The following is a 19,721-nucleotide window of genomic DNA, read 5'->3' on the forward strand; positions in this document are numbered from 1 at the left end:
TCCAACACTTTCCCTACTGTTGCACTCACTGGAGTGGGAATAGTAATTTTTACCCCTACGCTATCCAACGCTTTCCCTACTGTTGCACCCACTGGAGTGGGAATAGTAATTTTTTCCTCTACGCTATCCAATGCTTTCCCTACTGCTGCACTCTCTGGAGTGGGAATAGTAATTTAAACCCCTACGCTATCCAACGCTTTCCCTACTGTTGCACTCTTTGGAGTGGGAATAGTAATTTAAACCCCTACGCTATCCAACGATTTCACTACTGTTGCACCCACTAGAGTGGTAATAGTAATTTATACCCTTACGCTATCCAACGCTTTCCCTACTGTTGCACTCTTTGGAGTGGGAATAGTAATTTAAACCCCTACGCTATCCAACGCTTTCCCTACTGTTGCACACACTGGAGTGGGAATAGTAATTTTTACCCCTACGCTATCCAATGCTTTCCCTACTGCTGCACTCCTTGGAGTGGGAATAGTAATTTAAACCCCTACGCTATCCAACGCTTTCCCTACTGTTGCACTCACTGGAGTGGGAATAGTAATTTTTACCCCTACGCTATCCAACACTTTCCCTACTGTTTCACTCACTGGAGTGGGAATAGTAATTTTAACCCCTACGCTATCCAACACTTTCCCTACTGTTGCACCCACTGGAGTGGGAATAGTAATTTAAACCCCTACGCTATCCAACGCTTTCCCTACTGTTGCACTCTTTGGAGTGGGAATAGTAATTAAAACCCCTACGCTATCCAACGCTTTCCCTACTGTTGCACCCACTGGAGTGGGAATAGTAATTTTTACCCCTACGCTATCCAACACTTTCCCTACTGTTGCACTCACTGGAGTGGCAATAGTAATTTTAACCCCTACGCTATCCAACGCTTTCCGTACTGTTGCACCCACTGGAGTGGGAATAGTAATTTTTACCCCTACGCTATCCAACGCTTTCCCTACTGTTGCACCCACTGGAGTGGGAATAGTGATTTTTACCCCTACGCTATCCAACGCTTTCCCTACTGTTGCACCCACTGGAGTGGGAATAGTCATTTTTACCTCTACGCTATCCAATGCTTTCTCTACTGCTGCACTCTTTGGAGTGGGAATAGTAATTTAAACCCCTACGCTATCCAAAGCTTTCCCTACTGTTGCACTATTTGGAGTGGGAATAGTAATTTTAACCCCTACGCTATCCAACGCTTTCCCTACTGTTGCACCCACTGGAGTGGGAATAGTATTTTTTACACCTATGCTATCCAACGCTTTCCTCACTGTTGCACCCACTGGAGTGGGAATAGTATTTTTTACATTTTGCTATTGTACGTTAATAATATTGGATATTATTTAATTATATTATGTTAATATTATGTTATGTTGATATCTTCCATGATCGAGTTACCTCACAATTAAAGGAGCTACAGATTAGAACTGCCAATTCGATCAAACGCCACACCTATAGAGACAAAGAATACCACACTTTGATCAAAAAGTTGAGAGATAATAAGAACTTGGTGATCAGACAATCAGACAAAGGGGGTATCGTGGTCTTGTGGCCGCGGAAAATGTACTTGGAGGAAGCCCACAAACAACTCAATGACAGGGATTGTTATAGACGTATCTCTTCGCAGGACGCTATGCAAACAAGAAACGCAATCTATTTGAAGTTGTCTGCTTGGAGAAGCAAGGGCTTGATTTCGATGGATGAATACAAATTCCTTAAAAAGGATTATCCTGTGATGCCGGTCATCTATTTTATCCCGAAAGTGCATAAAAATTTGATTCAACCCCCTGGTAGGCCCATTATATCTGCTTGCAATAGCCTGTTAGAAAACATGAGCAGGTACATTGATTTTTTCTTACAGGACTTTGTGAGAAGCCTACCGTCTTTTATATTGGATACCAGTGATCTGTTGAGAAAACTACAAGATTTTGTATGGAGTCCTAACTATGTTCTGGTAGCCATGGATGTGACTTCTTTGTATACCAGTATAATCCACGCTGATGGTTTGAAGGCCATACAACATTTTCTTGACAAAAGAGACATTGGGTTTCAAGAACATTCAAAAATGCTATTTGATATGACCACGATCTGCCTTGAGAACAATATATTTTTGTTCGCCAACCAACTTTTCTTGCAGACCCGGGGAGTGGCAATGGGGGCCTGCTTCTCTCCCAGTTACGCCTGTCTCCATATGGGGTACTGGGAGGAGCAGGTCCTGATGAAACAACACGCTGCTACCATGAATGCTAAGGTCAAACTGTGGTTAAGATATATAGACGACCTATTATTTGTATGGGATGGCACTGAGGATGAGGTTGTTGAGTTCATAGAAACATTAAATGCCAACAATTCTAACATCCATTTTACTAGCACCCTCAGTAGATCGTCTATTGTCTTTCTAGATGTGGAGGTATTTGTTCATGCAGGAAAGCTACAGACCAAACTACATCGTAAACCTACAGCAGGGAACACACTGCTGCATGCAGATAGTCAGCATCCCGCGCATCTGATTCGTAGCATCCCCTACGGGGAGATGCTTCGAATTCGGAGGATATGCAGCAATGAGTATGATTGCCGGACGGCACAATCCCTCTGTAAGGCACGATTCATGGAACGTGGCTATAGACTAGAAACTATAGATAATGCTATTGTGAGGGCCAATAAGATTGATAGAACTACACTCCTGGGCTCAGGAAGTGTTCGACCCAAGATTCCAACAGACAGGGCGGGCGAGGAAACAAGACTAATTATGACATACAATAGCCAACATAAAAGTATTCATAAAATAGTCAAGGACAATTGGTTCCTAGTCTCCAGTGACCCTATTATTGGTTCCCAGATGGGCAAACAACCTAGCATTACTTATCGTAAAGCCCGGGCCATGCAGGATAGTCTTGTGTCTAGTAGCCCCGAGGTAGCAGCAGCTTCATGGCTTAGTGGAAGCAAAGGATTTTTGAGATGCTCTATTTGTAAAGCATGTAAACACGGTATTAGCAAAACAGAGGTTACTACTCCTCTCTCTCCCTTTCCTATTAAAATCAGACAGAAATTAAACTGCAAATCTGAGTTTGTAGTTTACGTCCTGGAATGCCCATGCGGGTTGAGGTATGTGGGAAGTACTCGACCGCAAGTGCATAAGCGAATACTACAGCATTTGCGAGCTATCACCCACGCAGATGTGACATACCCTGTAGCCAGGCATTTTGAAAGTAAACATGGAAAGGATGCATCCCTACTAAAGTACTTTGCGATAGATTGTGTTCCTCCCCAAAGGAGAGGTGGTGATAGGGAGTCTCTTCTGCGCAAATTGGAGACTCGCTACATAATACTACTAGATACCAAGGCACCGCAAGGTCTCAATACTGGGGAGGACTGCCACACTTATCTATAAGTACTATTTTTAACCTCATGTTATCTAGACTATGCAATGTATCTCTTCCTTTGTCCGCACTATGTATTCCTGTAATGAGTTTTTACCTTTACTATTGTAATGAGACTCATGAAATTCCATTTGAATGTTAAACATGTCCCTGAAAATCTCCATGACCATTTTAAATTCACTAACAATTTGTTAATCTTATCACAATTTTGGGAGCACTTTTGTTGCCATCACTATGTTTACACAAGTAGCGATTTTTTGCACATGTACAGTAACTACAACTGGCTTTCAAATAAGCAGCCCACTTGGGCATTACTGCAAGTAATTAGGAGTTCATGACAACGTAACCTTAATTTACAATTTGCTTTGTACAGAGTTTGGTGTTTTTAATGGTTATATTTTATCTGTATATAACTATTTAATTGGCTTTTAACTTTTATATTATTTTAAAAGTTGGATACAGCCGTTGCCATGTTGACTCTTGTAAGTATATGCCTAGTTGTTGTAGATGGTACGTTCTGGTTAATGATATCTGTACATACTAAACCAGTAGTGACTATTATTGTCTTGGGAATATGTGCAATTCGGACATTTATGTCGAAATGTAAAAGTTGTAACAACATGGAAACACTAATAGTATGTTTTCTGTTTCCATTGCATGTGATGGCACCTTTGCACTTTAAAAGGGTGATCAGCCCTCTTGACGCTTGTCATGTGATCAAGGCTATCTCTAGCCGAAACGCGTCATGGCGGACTGGTGCTGGGCTAAAATACAATAAAAACATTTGCACCTTCTCTGGGTCTCGCTGTTCCTGTTTGCTGTCTGACAGTGATTGCTGTTGCTGTCCATTTGCATCGCGGGAACACCACGTACCTCATATATATGTGTTTTAACAAATATGATTGTTAAATTTTTTCATAACTTTTATTAAATATTTAATTATTATAATTTAATTTAAGTATTTTAAAGTATTTTTTAGTAATTAATTTTAATTTTTAATTTAATTTAACACCGTTTTTAATAAAGTCGATATTTTTTAAAACTATATTTTTGTAAACGATATTTTGTACTCTATATTTTTGTACTTACCTGTTTGTACATAGAAACTCGATATTTTGTCTGTAGATATTTTTTCCTCTATATTTTTGGTAGTCGATATTTTGTCAGTCGATATTATGTCAGTGATCCGTTTTCTTTATCTCAAGCAACAGTGGGGGTAGGGGATGAGATGCCTGGCTTTTTTCCATTCTTTTATTTCTTTACAAAGTGGCACCGGACCCCAGGAGTGTGAGGCCCACCGCATTAAAATTATGACTGTATAACTTTACAAAAAGGGCAAGTGTTGTGTGTCACCTAACCAGGCAACTGAATTGGCCGACAATAACCAATAGTCAGTGCGTGTCCATACAGCTTGGGGTGCAGAGTAGAATGTGTATGCAGGTGTGGTAGCGTGTTTGTGACGCCCTGTGTCCTTCAAAGCTTAATTGTCGCTGATGTCTTCAAACACCCGTGCGGTATGTGGGTTACCTATGTTGGGGGCAGCAGTGGAGTCAACCGTTGGATTCTGTACCATATTGAGGTCACCTCAAAATATAATAGTATATGTCTTGATCCGTCCCATAATGGAGAAGAGGTCATGAAAGAAGACCAGACTGAGATTTCTTGAATATAGGGCTCAAAAGGTCACGCAAGGACCAACATCATCTGCATAGTAGGACTTCCCGACGAAGCAAAAGGTCAAGACATGAAATGTTGACTGAAGACATGGCTCAGCCCATCTGCGGTCTCCATGCTCTAGGCCAGGGTTTGTCCTGTGGTGGCCAGAACACTAACCTTCAGGCACTGAGACATCTTATTGCAGAGAGCATGTCAAACTGGGCCCTTACACTTCAGTGTTCCTGTTCCCAGATTATATAGCGGCACTACTGAAGCAGAGGAGTAACCTTCTTGGGCGTCCAACAATGCTGAGCACTCGGAATCCAGTATATGCTATTTTTTAGCTAAGCTGAAGATACTAGAGAAAACACAGCACACTTCTTTACTGAATCAAGACACATAGAAGTGGTTAAAAAATGTGTAGTAACTTTGGGGTAGACTATATAGAATCCCTACAAACTTGTAGACCTGGAAGAGGAAATAGACACTGGCTCGTCGCTTTGAAAAACCCACAGCTCAATAAGAAGCAAGCGCAAGACAGCTAGTGGTGACGGCGATTACCAACTGGAGACCAGAAGCAGCCTCACAAGGTGGCAGACCCCGAATTACCAGACTCCAACTCATACATGGTTGAAGATGGTATAGGAGCAGAGCGACTGACGGAACCTAGAGTTGCACTAATGCAGGGCTTTGAGTGGAAAGAAAAAACTGTGTGTGTGGGGGGGTGTTCTCTCAAAGGGGCGTGGCCAATGCCGTAAGGGCGTGGCTTAAAACGCCTACACCAAAAATCTGTGCTTATTATATCTGCTTAACATAGTGTGCTGACTGACTGATAGTTTGCGGCTTCTGTTATTAAATCCAGATATATAATACAATAAGTAACATTGCACCTACAACAAGCCAGAGCTATTGGCTTTGTCAATGGCTGTGAGAGTGGCACTGCTACAGGATTAAGATTTTTTTTTTTACCCCGAGGGTGAGGACACAAACGGAGAGCCCGATTGGGACCCGTCTCAGACCCTGTTTTTTAGAACTGCCGGCAGAACCCGGCCCACATAAAACACTGCACTAATGACTGCAGAAGAGGTGGTATAAACTTGCTATGCTTTTCATATATATGACCCATCAAGTTTACCGGGATTAAATGTTGGATTTAGATACATTGACGTGGATTGCTTATAGTGTTACTCCCGAAAACACGTTTAAATCAGGATGAAGGGGCTGCTCTACAGAAATAATAGCCGGGCAAGCAATAATCACAATACACGTTATATTCCTCACATGTATATCCGGCCCTGGGTCCAGTGCGCATTAGTTAAAAACAGATATGCACGGATGGCAGATATGATACTAGAAGGAAGACTTGATGGAAATCAACTGATGTTTGTAGGTATTTATGTCCCAAACATCTCTCAGATAGAGTTCTTTGGGTACACGACTATCCAACTCCACAAATACTCTATGGGAATACTAATAGATAGTCCCATACATGCACGCCATATTGCTGTCCCTTGACAAGGTCCTACTATCCTCAGGAGATACACAAGTAGACCCCCAATTTAGCAAATCCTGTAACCGATTCAGACTAAGAGCAAGTCTGATAAATCCTGCCTCTTTCCACTATACATGAGCGGAGCGGGAGCTGTCTCTCCTGCACAGGCACACGGAGATGGTCCAATACCTAGGGATACAAATCTATCAGGTGACTCCAAAGTCATTAAGAGAACTGCAGACAGGGCAATAGTTGCAATCAAGGGATCAATTTCAGAACAAGCACTGGCAAAGCCAATAGGTCTTGCCTATGTTAGAGTTATTGGCTGTGACAATGTTTTAGACACCGTGTACACAGTTTCTGATGTTCAGCATGGCTAAAAGTTAGTGGCATGTCTATTAGGAATTCCCCTATCAGGGCACTCGATATGAGGTCCTGCTGCTTATATAAGGAGGTAAACAGGCTGCGAACACCCAGACCCGAAGCGTCAGAACTGGAGTGGGGGACATCGCGGCCTGACATAGACGATGGAGCATTTTACTGGATTTATCTCCCCATTGATAGATCCTGTGCTGTGACGCTAGCTAGATCTCACGTGACTCATTGGTGAGATGTTGTTGTATTTATTGTTGTGTTTGGAGGAGATTGCGCTGCGACGTGGGACTGGCATTAATATCGAATTGCGATTCAGGGGACCCCAAAAATATTTTTGGACAATTTCTTGCCCATGAGGGGTTCCTCAAAGACCTATCCATCAGTCCTGTGGGGTCAGGATACCTGTACCAATTACCAATTAATATAGAATATTTAGACTGTTTACAAGCAGCATTGAGTATAAAATCTGGTCTTGAGTTTTTTTTTAATACAAGATTAATAATGATCCACAGCGACTTTCTGTAGCTGTAAAACCACATGCTCATGCCAGGCAGCATGCAGCAGAATTGCAGCTATTTGAGGTATGAATATTTTTATATGCGTAAATGAATTAGTCTGTGGGCACAACAACATCAACAGCAACACAAATGTAGCTCTTCACACTTTTAAAAGCTTACTTTTTTACTGGTGTGTGCATTGCTGTTCGTTGGTTACCAAACTGGAGTGGTAGTCATAACTGTTCTTGTCTCCCTGAGCTTTGAACCCACTTCCATGGCAATCAACAGCAGACACAGCAAAGATGAAATTGTGCTTTATGGACACTTGAAATGCTGCTGAAAGAAGCAGATGCTAATACCTTTTGGGTAGTCAATAAAACACTGCATTAAGTGAACAGGGACTTTTAAATCCTCAAAATAGAGCTTCATGATATATGGATTTATTTTCTTTGAAGTATTGATCATGTTCTTATCCATTTTACTGATATCTGCACCAGGGAAGTTGCATCCTGCAAGTCGCACAACAATGCCAAGAAAGATTAATTGCTCTGTGATGTAATTTTGTCATTATTATGATTATTATTTATTTATTATTCGTTTTTTAGAGAGCACAATTACCTGAAGGAGTCCTAGATCTACGTCAAGATATCTGATTTTGCTATTGTGCTCAGAAAACAAATTGATGATAGGATGATTATCACTATCCATTAAAAATATTCAATAAAAAGTTGAGTCTTTAGAAGTTTAGGACATTTTAGAAAATTTGTTTCCAAATCTAATTGGGAGATTGTGCCATGCCTGTGCTGTGATCACCGAAAAGACGTGTCCTCTCAATCTAACTCTTCAATACTTTGGTAGAGAGAGCAAATACACTGAAGTAGAGCGAAGCAGCCTGGATAGAATATGCTTTCTAAACATAGTACATATATAAGTAGCATGCGCTGGTGCTGAAGGATAGAAGGACGTGTGACGCATGTAGAGGGCCTGAACTTGAAGCCAATGTAATTTCTGAAGATGAGTGGACACACTGTCAAATCTTCAAATGTCAAATATCGGTCTGGCTGCTGTATTTTTAAGTAAGTGTAGTCTTTGTGTTATGTCCTTGAATCCTTGTCCGAATCTATTCCCCCTAACTAGGCTAACCTGATGCCGCCCAGGTCCCCCACCCAGCCCATAATACCCCCTCTACGATCTTCACTCAGTCAGACCCTCTGCAAATACCTCAGACCCCCCAATAATGGCTTCCACTTGCAACTTCTTCTCTCAACTAGGCCTCACCCCCCAACCCATAACTACCTGTAACCACGTCTCTTGGGAGTCACACCTTGATGAGACTTCACTTAGCGTGCTTAATCTCAAGGAAGAACTCCAGAGACTTACATCCATCACCTCAGAGCTAATGCTCACTCATAGACCCAATAGTGCCTTGATGAATTGGACTGGCTTCCAAACGGGAATGCTACCGTCCCATGTCCTTCACACCTCTCATATTAGCTCGTAAATAATACCCTTCCCCAAAGACGCCTCTCAACCTATGAGAATGAATGATGGTCTATCTGATAGTGACATCCACAACCTCCTCCTCTCTTACTCCCACACAAAAAACTACCAATAAGGCATGTCTGGGTCAAATCCAAACCATTCAGGCTAATCCTTACAGATACCCTTGTTACAATCACAGAGCTGTAAACAATGAAAACCTCAAGCATATTAATATCTCGCGAGCTGCCGCATTCCACAGCAATGATTGTATGTTGGAATTACTCATGTGTTTGGAACGCATGTCTTTTTAACGCCGTCAGTACGAACGCGCTGTAACAACGTGTTTCTTTTGCATGCAAGTCGCTATAGCGACTTGCCCTAGGGGGGCGCTGGACTTTGGATTAGTTCATTTACTAATCCAACTCCAATCTGCTCATCAGTAGAGAAGGTGTAAGATTTGAAATCCAAAACCTCTGCACCAGTGCGCCCCTCTAAAGCATGACTTGCGTGCTAAACGAATGCATGTTAATGACCCATTCATTCAATTGCCGGCGCTGCTAAAGCACAGCGTGCTTCCAACGTCGTGCTAAAGGCTACTTTCCATACTAATAGCCAACTGAAATGTATGCTCCTCAACTGCAGATTGGCTATTAAATATGCACCCAATATTTAGACATCATCCTCACATATGAGCTTGTTATCGTTATCCTAACGGAAACTTAGTTAAACAGCTCATTGCCTCATATTTTAGACTTAGTAGTCCCCCCTTGTCACAGTATCATTTGACTTGATAGACCTCGGAAACCTGGTCGGGGAATTGTCTGCATCTTCCGTAACACCTTCTCTGTGTTTCAGTCAGAAACTGCCACCCTGCCTGCCTGTGAATATCTTTTCACCAACATCGCTAGCAACAATAGTCTCATTTGTAAACTATATGCGTTCTACTACCCTCCTGGAGACAATCTATCATTCATTAAACAAATCATGGAAGTCATCACAACTAACAATGACCATCTAGTGACCCAGACCTTCCTCTGGGACTTTGACCTCCACTGAAATTACCAGAATCACCATGCAGTGAACAGCCTTAAGTCCTTGTTATCAGACAATGAGTTGACCCAAATCTGTGACAGCCCTATTCACAAGAAGGGTGAGACACTGGACCTTATTTTGAAAATGGAAAACCTCACGTTGAAGTCTATTATTCCCTGTGACTGGACAGACCATTACCTTTTCACCTGTGTATTCTAAGTTGCTAATTGTAAAGTTCATGAAGGAAATCATCCCTAAAGCGACTGTAGGCAAGTTAAAGGAAATTTCGTGTGAGAAAGGCATACCATCTGTTGTTCTTACAGATAATGGCACACAATTGACTTCTCAGGAAATACGAGGGTTTCTGGAGGCTTCTGGTGTTAAGCATAACTGCATCTCACTTTACAATCCCCAGGGGAATGGTATTGTTGAGAGGGAAAACTGTATGGTTAAAGGTACCATTCAAATGGCGTTAGCTGGTGGAAGAGATGTGGGTATTATGGTTTTAGAAATGTTGTGACCATATTGCTCAAGTGTACATGGAGTGACTGGTAACATGCCCCCGTCCTTTTTCTATGACGAGCGGACACTATGGACTTGGAGACAGTCTGATTCCGACTGGCTACAATATTTTTGTTTAACATATGGGCTTCATCTGATTCTGTTTTGGAGCGACCACATAAAGTCTTGTCCTATTTGACAGATTTGGTGATGATTTAACACTAAGTGAAGTCTATTGACATGATTGAGCACATCTAATATTGCTGTTATCAATTTCTCGGCCGTTTGGATCATTATTGTTGCGCAATATCTATAAGGAGCACCTTGCTTGTCTTTTTAACCTAAGCTGTTTGAAGTATATTATAACGAGTTGGCTACCCTTACCCCTGGGTCCGCTTATCGTATTGGACCATCTCTTTCATTTTACATCTATGAGGAACCCCTTGCTTGTGTTTATGGAAGTCAAGTTAACAGAAGTACATTATACTCCTGGTGTATTTTCATCGTTGTGCTCACCGCATGGCTCAAGCATGCAAACGTTTTGTGCCCCGAAGAAGTCCTTCATAAGGACGAAACGCGTCGGCTGTATCGTTGTTTGATTGTCCTCATTGTGTTTTAAATTTGCATCAAAATCAAAAGAAGAACTGTGAAGATTATACTTGTGGACACGGGCTCAAATATTTATTTTTCCTTGTCTGTGTTTTTTGGTTGTGTGCCTTTGTTTAAATTGTAATATTTCTTTTTTGAAATTGCATTGTGACAGTGGGTGCGTTACAATGTGCACACAGATCTCTGGGTAGTTTCAGAGGATACATATAATATAGGGATAGAGGACCAGGTGCTGTGGCCTAAAGGGTTCCACTGTCTAGTTCAATTGTTATTTTATGTTATTTTTATTTGTACCGCGCACAGCTGCCCCAGCAAAGGGGCGTCCTGGCGCTTTGATAAGGCGAACATAACACAGCACTAAAAGAAAACAAAAGGAAAAAGAAAATACATCCTAAAGGTTTAAGCAAATAAAAAGGTCTTGATGGCCCGTCTGAACTGAAGGAGCTCATCTATGGCCCGGATTTGCAGAGGAAGAGAGTTCCACCAGCTTGCCGCCAGGACTCGAAAAGAGCGGCCACCAACTCTACTCAATTTAAAACACGGGACCACTGCTAAGTTCTGACCCAGAGATCTAAGAGTGCGCGAAGGAACATAAGGTGTTAACAAATTCTCTAAGATTTGGGGGCTGTACCCCTGAGGATTTTGAACGCAAGGCAGAGAACCTTGAATTTAATCCTCTGCTGCACAGGGAGCCAATGGAGAGAGCGCAAGGATTTAGACACCGAGCACCGCCTAGGCAAACCTGTCAACACTCGAGCCGCGGCATTCTGAACTCGCTGCAGCCGAGAGAGTTCTGATTGGTTAATCCCCGCCAGTAGTGAGCTGGCATAGTCCAACCGAGACAACACTGATGCTTGAACCACCAGTTGTCTCGTGGGTGCATCAAAGAATTTGAGGATAGGTCGAAGTCCTCTAATAATGCCATAGCAAGAAGCCGCCACCTTCTTGGTATGACAAATAAAACTGAGGGATGGGTCAAGCCACACCCCCAAGTTTTTTATCTCCGATGCTGGAAAAGGAGTCACACCTAAGTCCGAAGGCCACCACTTGTCACCCCACAATGCCGCCTGTTTACCAACCACCATAATCTCAGTCTTCTTGGTGTTTAACTGGAGACAGTTGGAATTCATCCAGTTAGCCACTGCCCGTAAACCATCACAGAACCTGGGAGCCTCCAAGTCTGAGTAACCACTCAGTGTGACCGCCAGCTGCGTGTCATCTGCGTAGGAGACCATCGTCAGGCCCCACCGTTTGACGACCGCAGCCAGCGGTCTCACATAGAGATTAAAAAGAGTGGTTCTCAGCGATGACCCCTGAGGGACCCCCAGATCTAACGGGTAAGATGACGACTTACCAGGCGGGATCGCCACCTGGAATGATCTATCTGTGAGAAAAGATCGAAACCAGCATAGGGCGAGGCCAGAGACGCCCACTTCCTCAAGTCGCTGAAGCAGAATCCTGTGCGAGACCGTGTCGAAGGCGGCACTGAGATCTAATAACAATAGTGCCGCCGTCCGACCAGCATCAAGCACGGAACGCAGATGTTCGACCATGGAGAGGAGGGCCGTCTCCGTGCTGTGACCCGCACGGAACCCGTTCTGAGTAGGGTCGAGAATGTTAGCCCTAGTCAGATGGTCTGAAAGAGTGGCATTCACGTGGGCCTCCGCAACTTTCGTGGCCCACGGAAGTAAGGAGATAGGGCGGTAGTTTTCAGGTTTAAGGGGGTCAAGGGTCGCCTTCTTCAAAATTGGCGTGACTACAGCCTGCTTCCATTTGACCGGAACCACTCCAGAGGAGAGGGACAGGTTGATCAGAGACAGCACCGGGGTGCGACAGACCGGCGCCAAAATCTTAAGTTGGGCCGGTTTCAGCGGATCTGCCGGAGATCCTGACTTAATTTTAAGACTGAGAGAGTCAAACACCTCTATAGATAAGGGGGGCAAGATGGAAAGACACGCCCCGTCACCCAAAGTGCAACCAACCCGCTCTAAAGTGGAGGAGCCCATAGGGAAAGTGCGATTGATGGCTTGCACTTTATCGCGAAAGAAAGAGGCCAGGCCCTCGCAGTGGGTATCCGAACATATTTCCGCCGCGGTTGCTCTCTTAGCCATCAAGTCCTTTAATACCTTGAAAATGAGTTTCGAAGGGTTAGCAGAATTCTGAAACTCATGGGCATAGAAGGAGGCTCGTGTTTGACACACTGCCCTGTGGTAGATTTTGATCTTAGCAAGGTAACAAATCTTCAGTTCCGGGTCGAACGACTTCCTCCATAATCTCTCAGCCTGTCTGCAGTCTCTTTTAAGAGATGCCAGGGCACTATCGTACCATGGACTTGGCTCCTTCTGACGGCGCTTGGACCAACACATCGGGATCAGAGAGTGGAGGGCCCCAGAGATCCACTCACAAAAGGAGTCATATCCACGATCAACCTCAGTGAGAGGGCCTAAAGGAGCATCCTCAAGCAGATGGTAAAAATCCTCCAATCTCAATTTGTTCCAATGTCGTTTAAGGACGGGTCTATCCTGAGATAAAAAAGGAGGTTCAGACAGGGAGCATGCCGTTTTCACCTGCAGGTGGTCTGTCCAGACCAACTGGGAAGAACCAAGAGCTCTAAATCCTTCTAAGTTTGTAAAGAAGGGGTCAAGAATATGACCGTCTCTATGTGTGGGAGTGGTGATCAACTGAGAGAGCTGTAAAGCCTCAAGATCCGCCAAAAAGCTCCTGATGGAGGGTAAAGAGAGGCAGTCAAAATGGAGATTAAGGTCTCCCATAACATTAAAATTCGCGCATCCTAGTGCCTCTATGCTAATAAAATCAGGGAGTGCAGCCCTGAAAACAGAGTCACAGCCCGGAGGGCGGTAAATTAATAAACCAGAAAGGGTAAAATGGTGGCTAAACGCAATTTTAAAAAGAGCGCTTTCACACCCAGGGAGTTTAGCAGCTTTCCATTCACACGGATAACACCGTTTAATGGCCATAGCAATACCTCCACCTCTAGTCGCCCGATTTAGAGTGAAGATGGCATAATCTGGAGGGAAGGCCAGATTAATTATGGAGGAATCGGAGTCCCGGAGCCAGGTTTCAGTCAGGAAAAGCACATCAGGGGAACCATCAATAAGGAGATCATAAACCTCCTGATAGTGCTTCACCAATGATCTGACGTTTAGGCTCCAGATACTCACGTCCCGCAGTCCTACCTTCTTTTTATGTGGAGCTAGAAGCTCCAATAAGCGAATAAGGTAGGAGGGCTCAAGTGACCAAGCACCACAACTACAATGATAGGAGCCACATAGTGGGTCCACGGGCGGGAGATCGCAGCGTATAGTTAAATCCCGAATGGCCAAAAAGTCAGCCCTATTGTAAGTGATCGGAGGCAGAGTCATGGTGTCCAGTCCCAGAGTCCTGCCACGACCCGCGCTTCCTTAGCGCTGACGGGCGCAGACGGGCAGGACTCTGGCATGACTCAGGCACATCGAAGGCACGTCTGCTGCGCGTTACCGCTGCGCGGGAGAGGGAGCTTTAAGTAGGCGTCCCTGTGGTCGTCCGGAGCGCTAGACCGCTCCCTGAAGATGTTCCCCGAGAGACCACTCCAAAACACAATTCTTTCTTGACTGGTAAAATGCCCTTTGAGTTGATGGGTGGACGGTTGCCATGCACAAAATGTGTTCCCACATTGATCAAGGAGATTGTAGAGCGTGCAGACGACCAACAATCTGTAGATGAGGGCAAGATTTCCCAACGCATTTGTGGGAGAGATTGGGCGAAACTTCAGAGTGGCAGATGTGGAGTTGGTTTGTCTAATTTCAAAGGGCCGCTCAAAGTAGTGCGAACCCAATGTCCTTTTGTGGTTGTGGAGAATGGTGAGACATGGAATTATAGACATGTACCATTGTATCAAAGCGGGGGGGGAGGCTGCATTGGATGTTAAGCAGAAAGATTTGTCTTCCTACAGTGCCTAGATGTTGATGTTGTATGATGATTTAACACGTCCTTCGTCAGTGGGTAGAAGTACAGGGGCTTTTTCCCAGGACAGAAGAAATGCCCATGTCAATGTTGACCACTGTGATTCTGCTGTAGAGAGGACAATGTGCAGGAGAGTTTGTCACCTGCCAAGGAACCTTGATGATTATTTGGTGGCTTAAAGTTCTAGTGACTATTTTGATCATTCATATTTTTTATCTTGTTCGTTCATTTTGTTTTTTGTAACAAATTGTCGTTTGGCTATAATAAGGGAAGGCGGTGTGTGTTTTACTTGCGTCTTGTCTTCACCTACCTTGTGAGGAATGTGGAAAACGACCTTCGCTTGTGTTCCAGATTCCTGTGAGAGTGGTGAGGTTCTAATGAAGGCGGTTGTAGTCTAGCGGGCGGAAGAATGGCTACCCAGACGTCGCAGGGTGCATACATAAATAAAGCTTACCTACTACAGTACCTGGTGTGCCACTGTACTTAATTACCCTTCAAAACAAACCACTCCCCATAACCACCACAACTTGATAAAACCAAACTCCTTTGATTTAACCACACTATAAAACAGAATTAAACACAGATCAAAGCGGATTCATTCAGTATTTAGGCATATAAAGTGCCTTAACTCTGAGGTTGCTTCTTGTGCTGTCACGTCACATGCAAATTAGAGTTACTGATATCGTCCTTTTTGCCAAGGACGCTGCAATTTCTGGGGCCAGTCCCGAGTTTACTTAAAACACAATAACTAGGAATCCTCCTGCAGGACCTTAAATAATAGTGAAGCCTTGAGATCCTATCCCCCCCTCAGCCCCTACTCTTTCGTCTTCTGCTCCCACATTCACTTCCAATCCACTACGCACTTATGGTTGACTATCCATTGCACACTAGTACTCAGCCAGCTTACGTGGTACGAGCATATTGATTCCTCCTTCCCTCTGCTCCCAGGGGGCTTTGTGGTAGCATTAGGAGCTTTACAAGTACCTACCAACATGTAACGCTATGTTTTATTTCGTGTAAGTTTATATTTGTTTTATTAACATCTTGCACGTTTAAATTTGTTTTATTAACATCTTGCACAGCATAAATATAAGAATATATTAAAGCTGGTAACCTAGAGTGGTCATAGTGTTGTAGTGAGTAAGGCTAGATTGTCTGTATATTCGCTGTAGGCTCTTAGGCCTTTATAGCCCTTACAATTTGCGAGCTGCAAATTGCGTCATTTTGTGACTCGCAAAATGTAATTTACAACAGTGTCTCAGGCATTGTTTGCGATTTCTAATGGGGTCGGATATTGCATGCTTCATTAATATTCATGAGGCAGGTGCAATTTGTGACAATATTGGGAATCGCTAGCACTCCCAACGATGGTGGCCTGCTGGGGTCAGCAGACCACCATGTCTCTGACTGCTTTTTTAAATAAAGCAGGTTCTTTTCTTAAATGCAGCCCGTTTTCCTTAAAGGAAAACGGGATGCATTTAAAAAAGAAAAATATAACGTTTATGTCAAGTCGCAAACCCTATTTTGCAAGTCAGTAATCGGTTACTGGCTCGCAAAATAGAGTTTGTACATGTGGTAGACCAATTTTGCACTTGCAAACGTGCCGATTTCCCGTTTGCAACAGCAAAAAACGGTCTTACCTCTGGCCCTCAAAGTGGAATGCTAACAAACAGGACATGATATAAGGTCTCAATAGCCCTGTCACATAGTCTGCAAGTCTCTTCCTCAATCGGTACATTATACCATATGCCACTGAGCACAAGATAGGTAGGTGTCCAATTCGCATTCTCATATCTTTAGAAGGCAGAACTATTGAAAGCTTTGTGTTCCAGTGTGAGGGAAGAGAGCAGAGTCACTACACTAATAATGATGAGATATATTCAGACTTGGTGAAATGTCTATTTAACGTCATTCTGTAACATGACATGCAGCATATAAACACTCTCCACCACAGTACACCCTGCAGTGACCCGCCTGTCTCGAGGCAGGGTGCGGGCTGGTGCCTTACTGTCAATTAACGCCCAACCTCAAGGCACCACAGACATCTCTGCTGCACCTGCCACTCCTGAGATGGAGGCGTGGAGGCGCCAACCCCACCCCGAGGGTTCCTCAAGGTTGGTGAATACATTTCTCCACACAGCATTAGCCTTCCAGCCGCCAGGCCTGCCCAGTGCCCTTCTGACATGCAGGTAGAGCGGCACAGAGAGCTACTGCGCCCTGCTGTGCCTCTAGCCTCGCCCAGCTGGTTTCTCCTACCTTCTGAAAGCCTTACGTTCACACCCTACCCACCTCGCGCCTCCTACTGTACTTTGGCCCACAGCCAAAGGGTGTTGTGTCTTTACCTTAGGTTTCCTGCCCTTTTTTGGAAGCGAAGTTGTTTTTCGTCCTCCTCCCAGGTGTGCTCACAGCACTTCGAAGCCGGCACGGAGTAAACAGAGCCTGCCTGCCTCGGCTGCTTTCATGACACCTGGCACAGGTGGTGCTGGGCGGCCTTTCAGACTCCGCCGCAACTTTAGCTTGGGTTCGGTCTCTCCAAGGGCCTAGGAGGCGCGCTGCCTCTGAAGGAAAAGGCGAGGTTTGCCAGCAAGCAGGTTGCCTTTGAAAAGCCAGAGAGACTGTCGAAGAGCCTGTCACATATAGGGCTGTCGAAGTGCCTGTCACATATAGGGCTGTCGAAGAGCCTGTCACATATAGGGCTGTCCTAGTGCCTGCACGTATAGGGCTGTCCAAGAGCCTGTCACGTATAGGACTGTCGAAGAGCCTGTCACGTATAGGGCTGTCGAAGAGCCTGTCACATATAGGGATGTCGAAGAGCCTGTCACATATAGGGCTGTGCAAGAGCCTGTCACATATAGGGCTGTCCAAGAGCCTGTCACATATAGGGCTGTCCAAGAGCCTGTCACATATAGGGCTGTCCAAGAGCCTGTCACATATAGGGCTGTCCAAGAGCCTGTCACATATAGGGCTGTCCAAGAGCCTGTCACATATAGGGCTGTCCAAGAACCTGTCACATATAGGGCTGTCCAAGAGCCTGTCACATATAGGGCTGTCCAAGAGCCTGTCACATATAGGGCTGTCCAAGAACCTGTCACATATAGGGCTGTCCAAGAGCCTGTCACATATAGGGCTGTCCAAGAGCCTGTCACATATAGGGCTGTCCAAGAACCTGTCACATATAGGGCTGTCCAAGAGCCTGTCACATATAGGGCTGTCCAAGAACCTGTCACATATAGGGCTGTCCAAGAGCCTGTCACATATAGGACTGTCGAAGAACCTGTCACATATAGGGCTGTCGAAGAGCCTGTCACATATAGGGATGTCGAAGAGCCTGTCACATAGAGGGCTCTCAAACAGCCTGTCACATAGAGGGCTCTCAAACAGCCTGTCATATATAGGGCTGTCCAAGAGCCTGTCACATATAGGGCTGTTGAAGAGCCTGTCACATATAGGGCTGTCCAAGAGCCTGCACGTATAGGGCTGTCCAAGAGCCTGTCATGTATAGGACTGTCGAAGAGCCTGTCACGTATAGGGCTGTCGAAGAGCCTGTCACATATAGGCATGTCGAAAAGCCTGTCACATGTAGGGCTGTCCAAGTGCCTGTCACATATAGGACTGTCGAAGAACCTGTCACATATAGGGCTGTCGAAGATCCTGTCACATATAGGGCTGTCCAAGAACCTGCACGTATAGGGCTGTCCGAGAGCCTGTCACATATAGGGCTGTCCAAGAGCCTGTCACATATAGGACTGTCGAAGAACCTGTCACATATAGGGCTGTCGAAGAGCCTGTCACATATAGGGATGTCGAAGAGCCTGTCACATATAGGGATGTCGAAGAGCCTGTCACATAGAGGGCTCTCAAACAGCTTGTCACATAGAGGGCTCTCAAACAGCCTGTCACATATAGGGCTGTCCAAGAGCCTGTCACATATAGGACTGTCGAAGAGCCTGGCTCATATTGGGCTGTCGAACAGCTTGTCAGATATAGGGCTGTCGAACAGCCCGTCACATATAATGCTGTCGAAGAGCCTGTCACATAGAGGGCTCTCAAACAGCTTGTCACATAGAGGGCTCTCAAACAGCCTGTCACATATAGGGCTGTCCAAGAGCCTGTTACATATAGGACTGTCAAAGAGCCTGGCACATCTAGGGCTGTCGAACAGCTTGTCAGATATAGGGCTGTCAAAGAGCCTGTCACATATAGGGCTGTCGAAGAGCCTGTCACATATAGGGCTGTCGTACAGCCTGTCACATATAGGGCTGTCGAACAGCCTGTCACATATAGGGCTGTCGAAGTGCCTGTCACATATAAGCCTGTCGAAGAGTCTGTCGCAAATAGGGCTGTCGAAGTGCCTGTCACATATAGGGCTCTCAAAGAGCCTGTCACATATAGGACTGTCCAAGAACCCGTCAGATATAAGGCTGTAGAAGAGCCTGTTACATATAGGGCATGATGGTAACTAGCAGAGTTTGTCCCATCCCTTCCAACGGTCTTAGTTTGGTGCAAAGAGGGGTTTGTCTCCGGCCTATATAATGTGACAAATACTCCCAGTTTTGACCATTTCCGTTGCAATGACTGGAGTAATTCGGTAGGTTCGTACAACGCCGACGCTTTCAAAGCCTCGAGGTCTCCAGGTGCAGTCTCAGCCTGACGTCTGAAGAAGCGTGTGGGGCTTGAGCGGGTCAGCTAGTTCAATGACTCATATCAATGACGAGTATTTCCAGTACT

The 19,721-nt window shown here is 44.8% G+C and overlaps 1 protein-coding gene across 1 annotated transcript in view; it reads left to right on the forward strand.

Annotated features, from left to right (window-relative positions):
• The window catches only part of LOC144770399 (uncharacterized), a 643,183-nt gene that overhangs the window by 163,615 nt on the left and 459,847 nt on the right, over nt 1-19,721 (forward strand). The window lies entirely within an intron of this gene.

This window comes from Lissotriton helveticus, chromosome 7 (assembly GCF_964261635.1).
Source record: "Lissotriton helveticus chromosome 7, aLisHel1.1, whole genome shotgun sequence".
In the NCBI taxonomy this organism is placed as follows: Eukaryota; Metazoa; Chordata; class Amphibia; order Caudata; family Salamandridae; genus Lissotriton; species Lissotriton helveticus.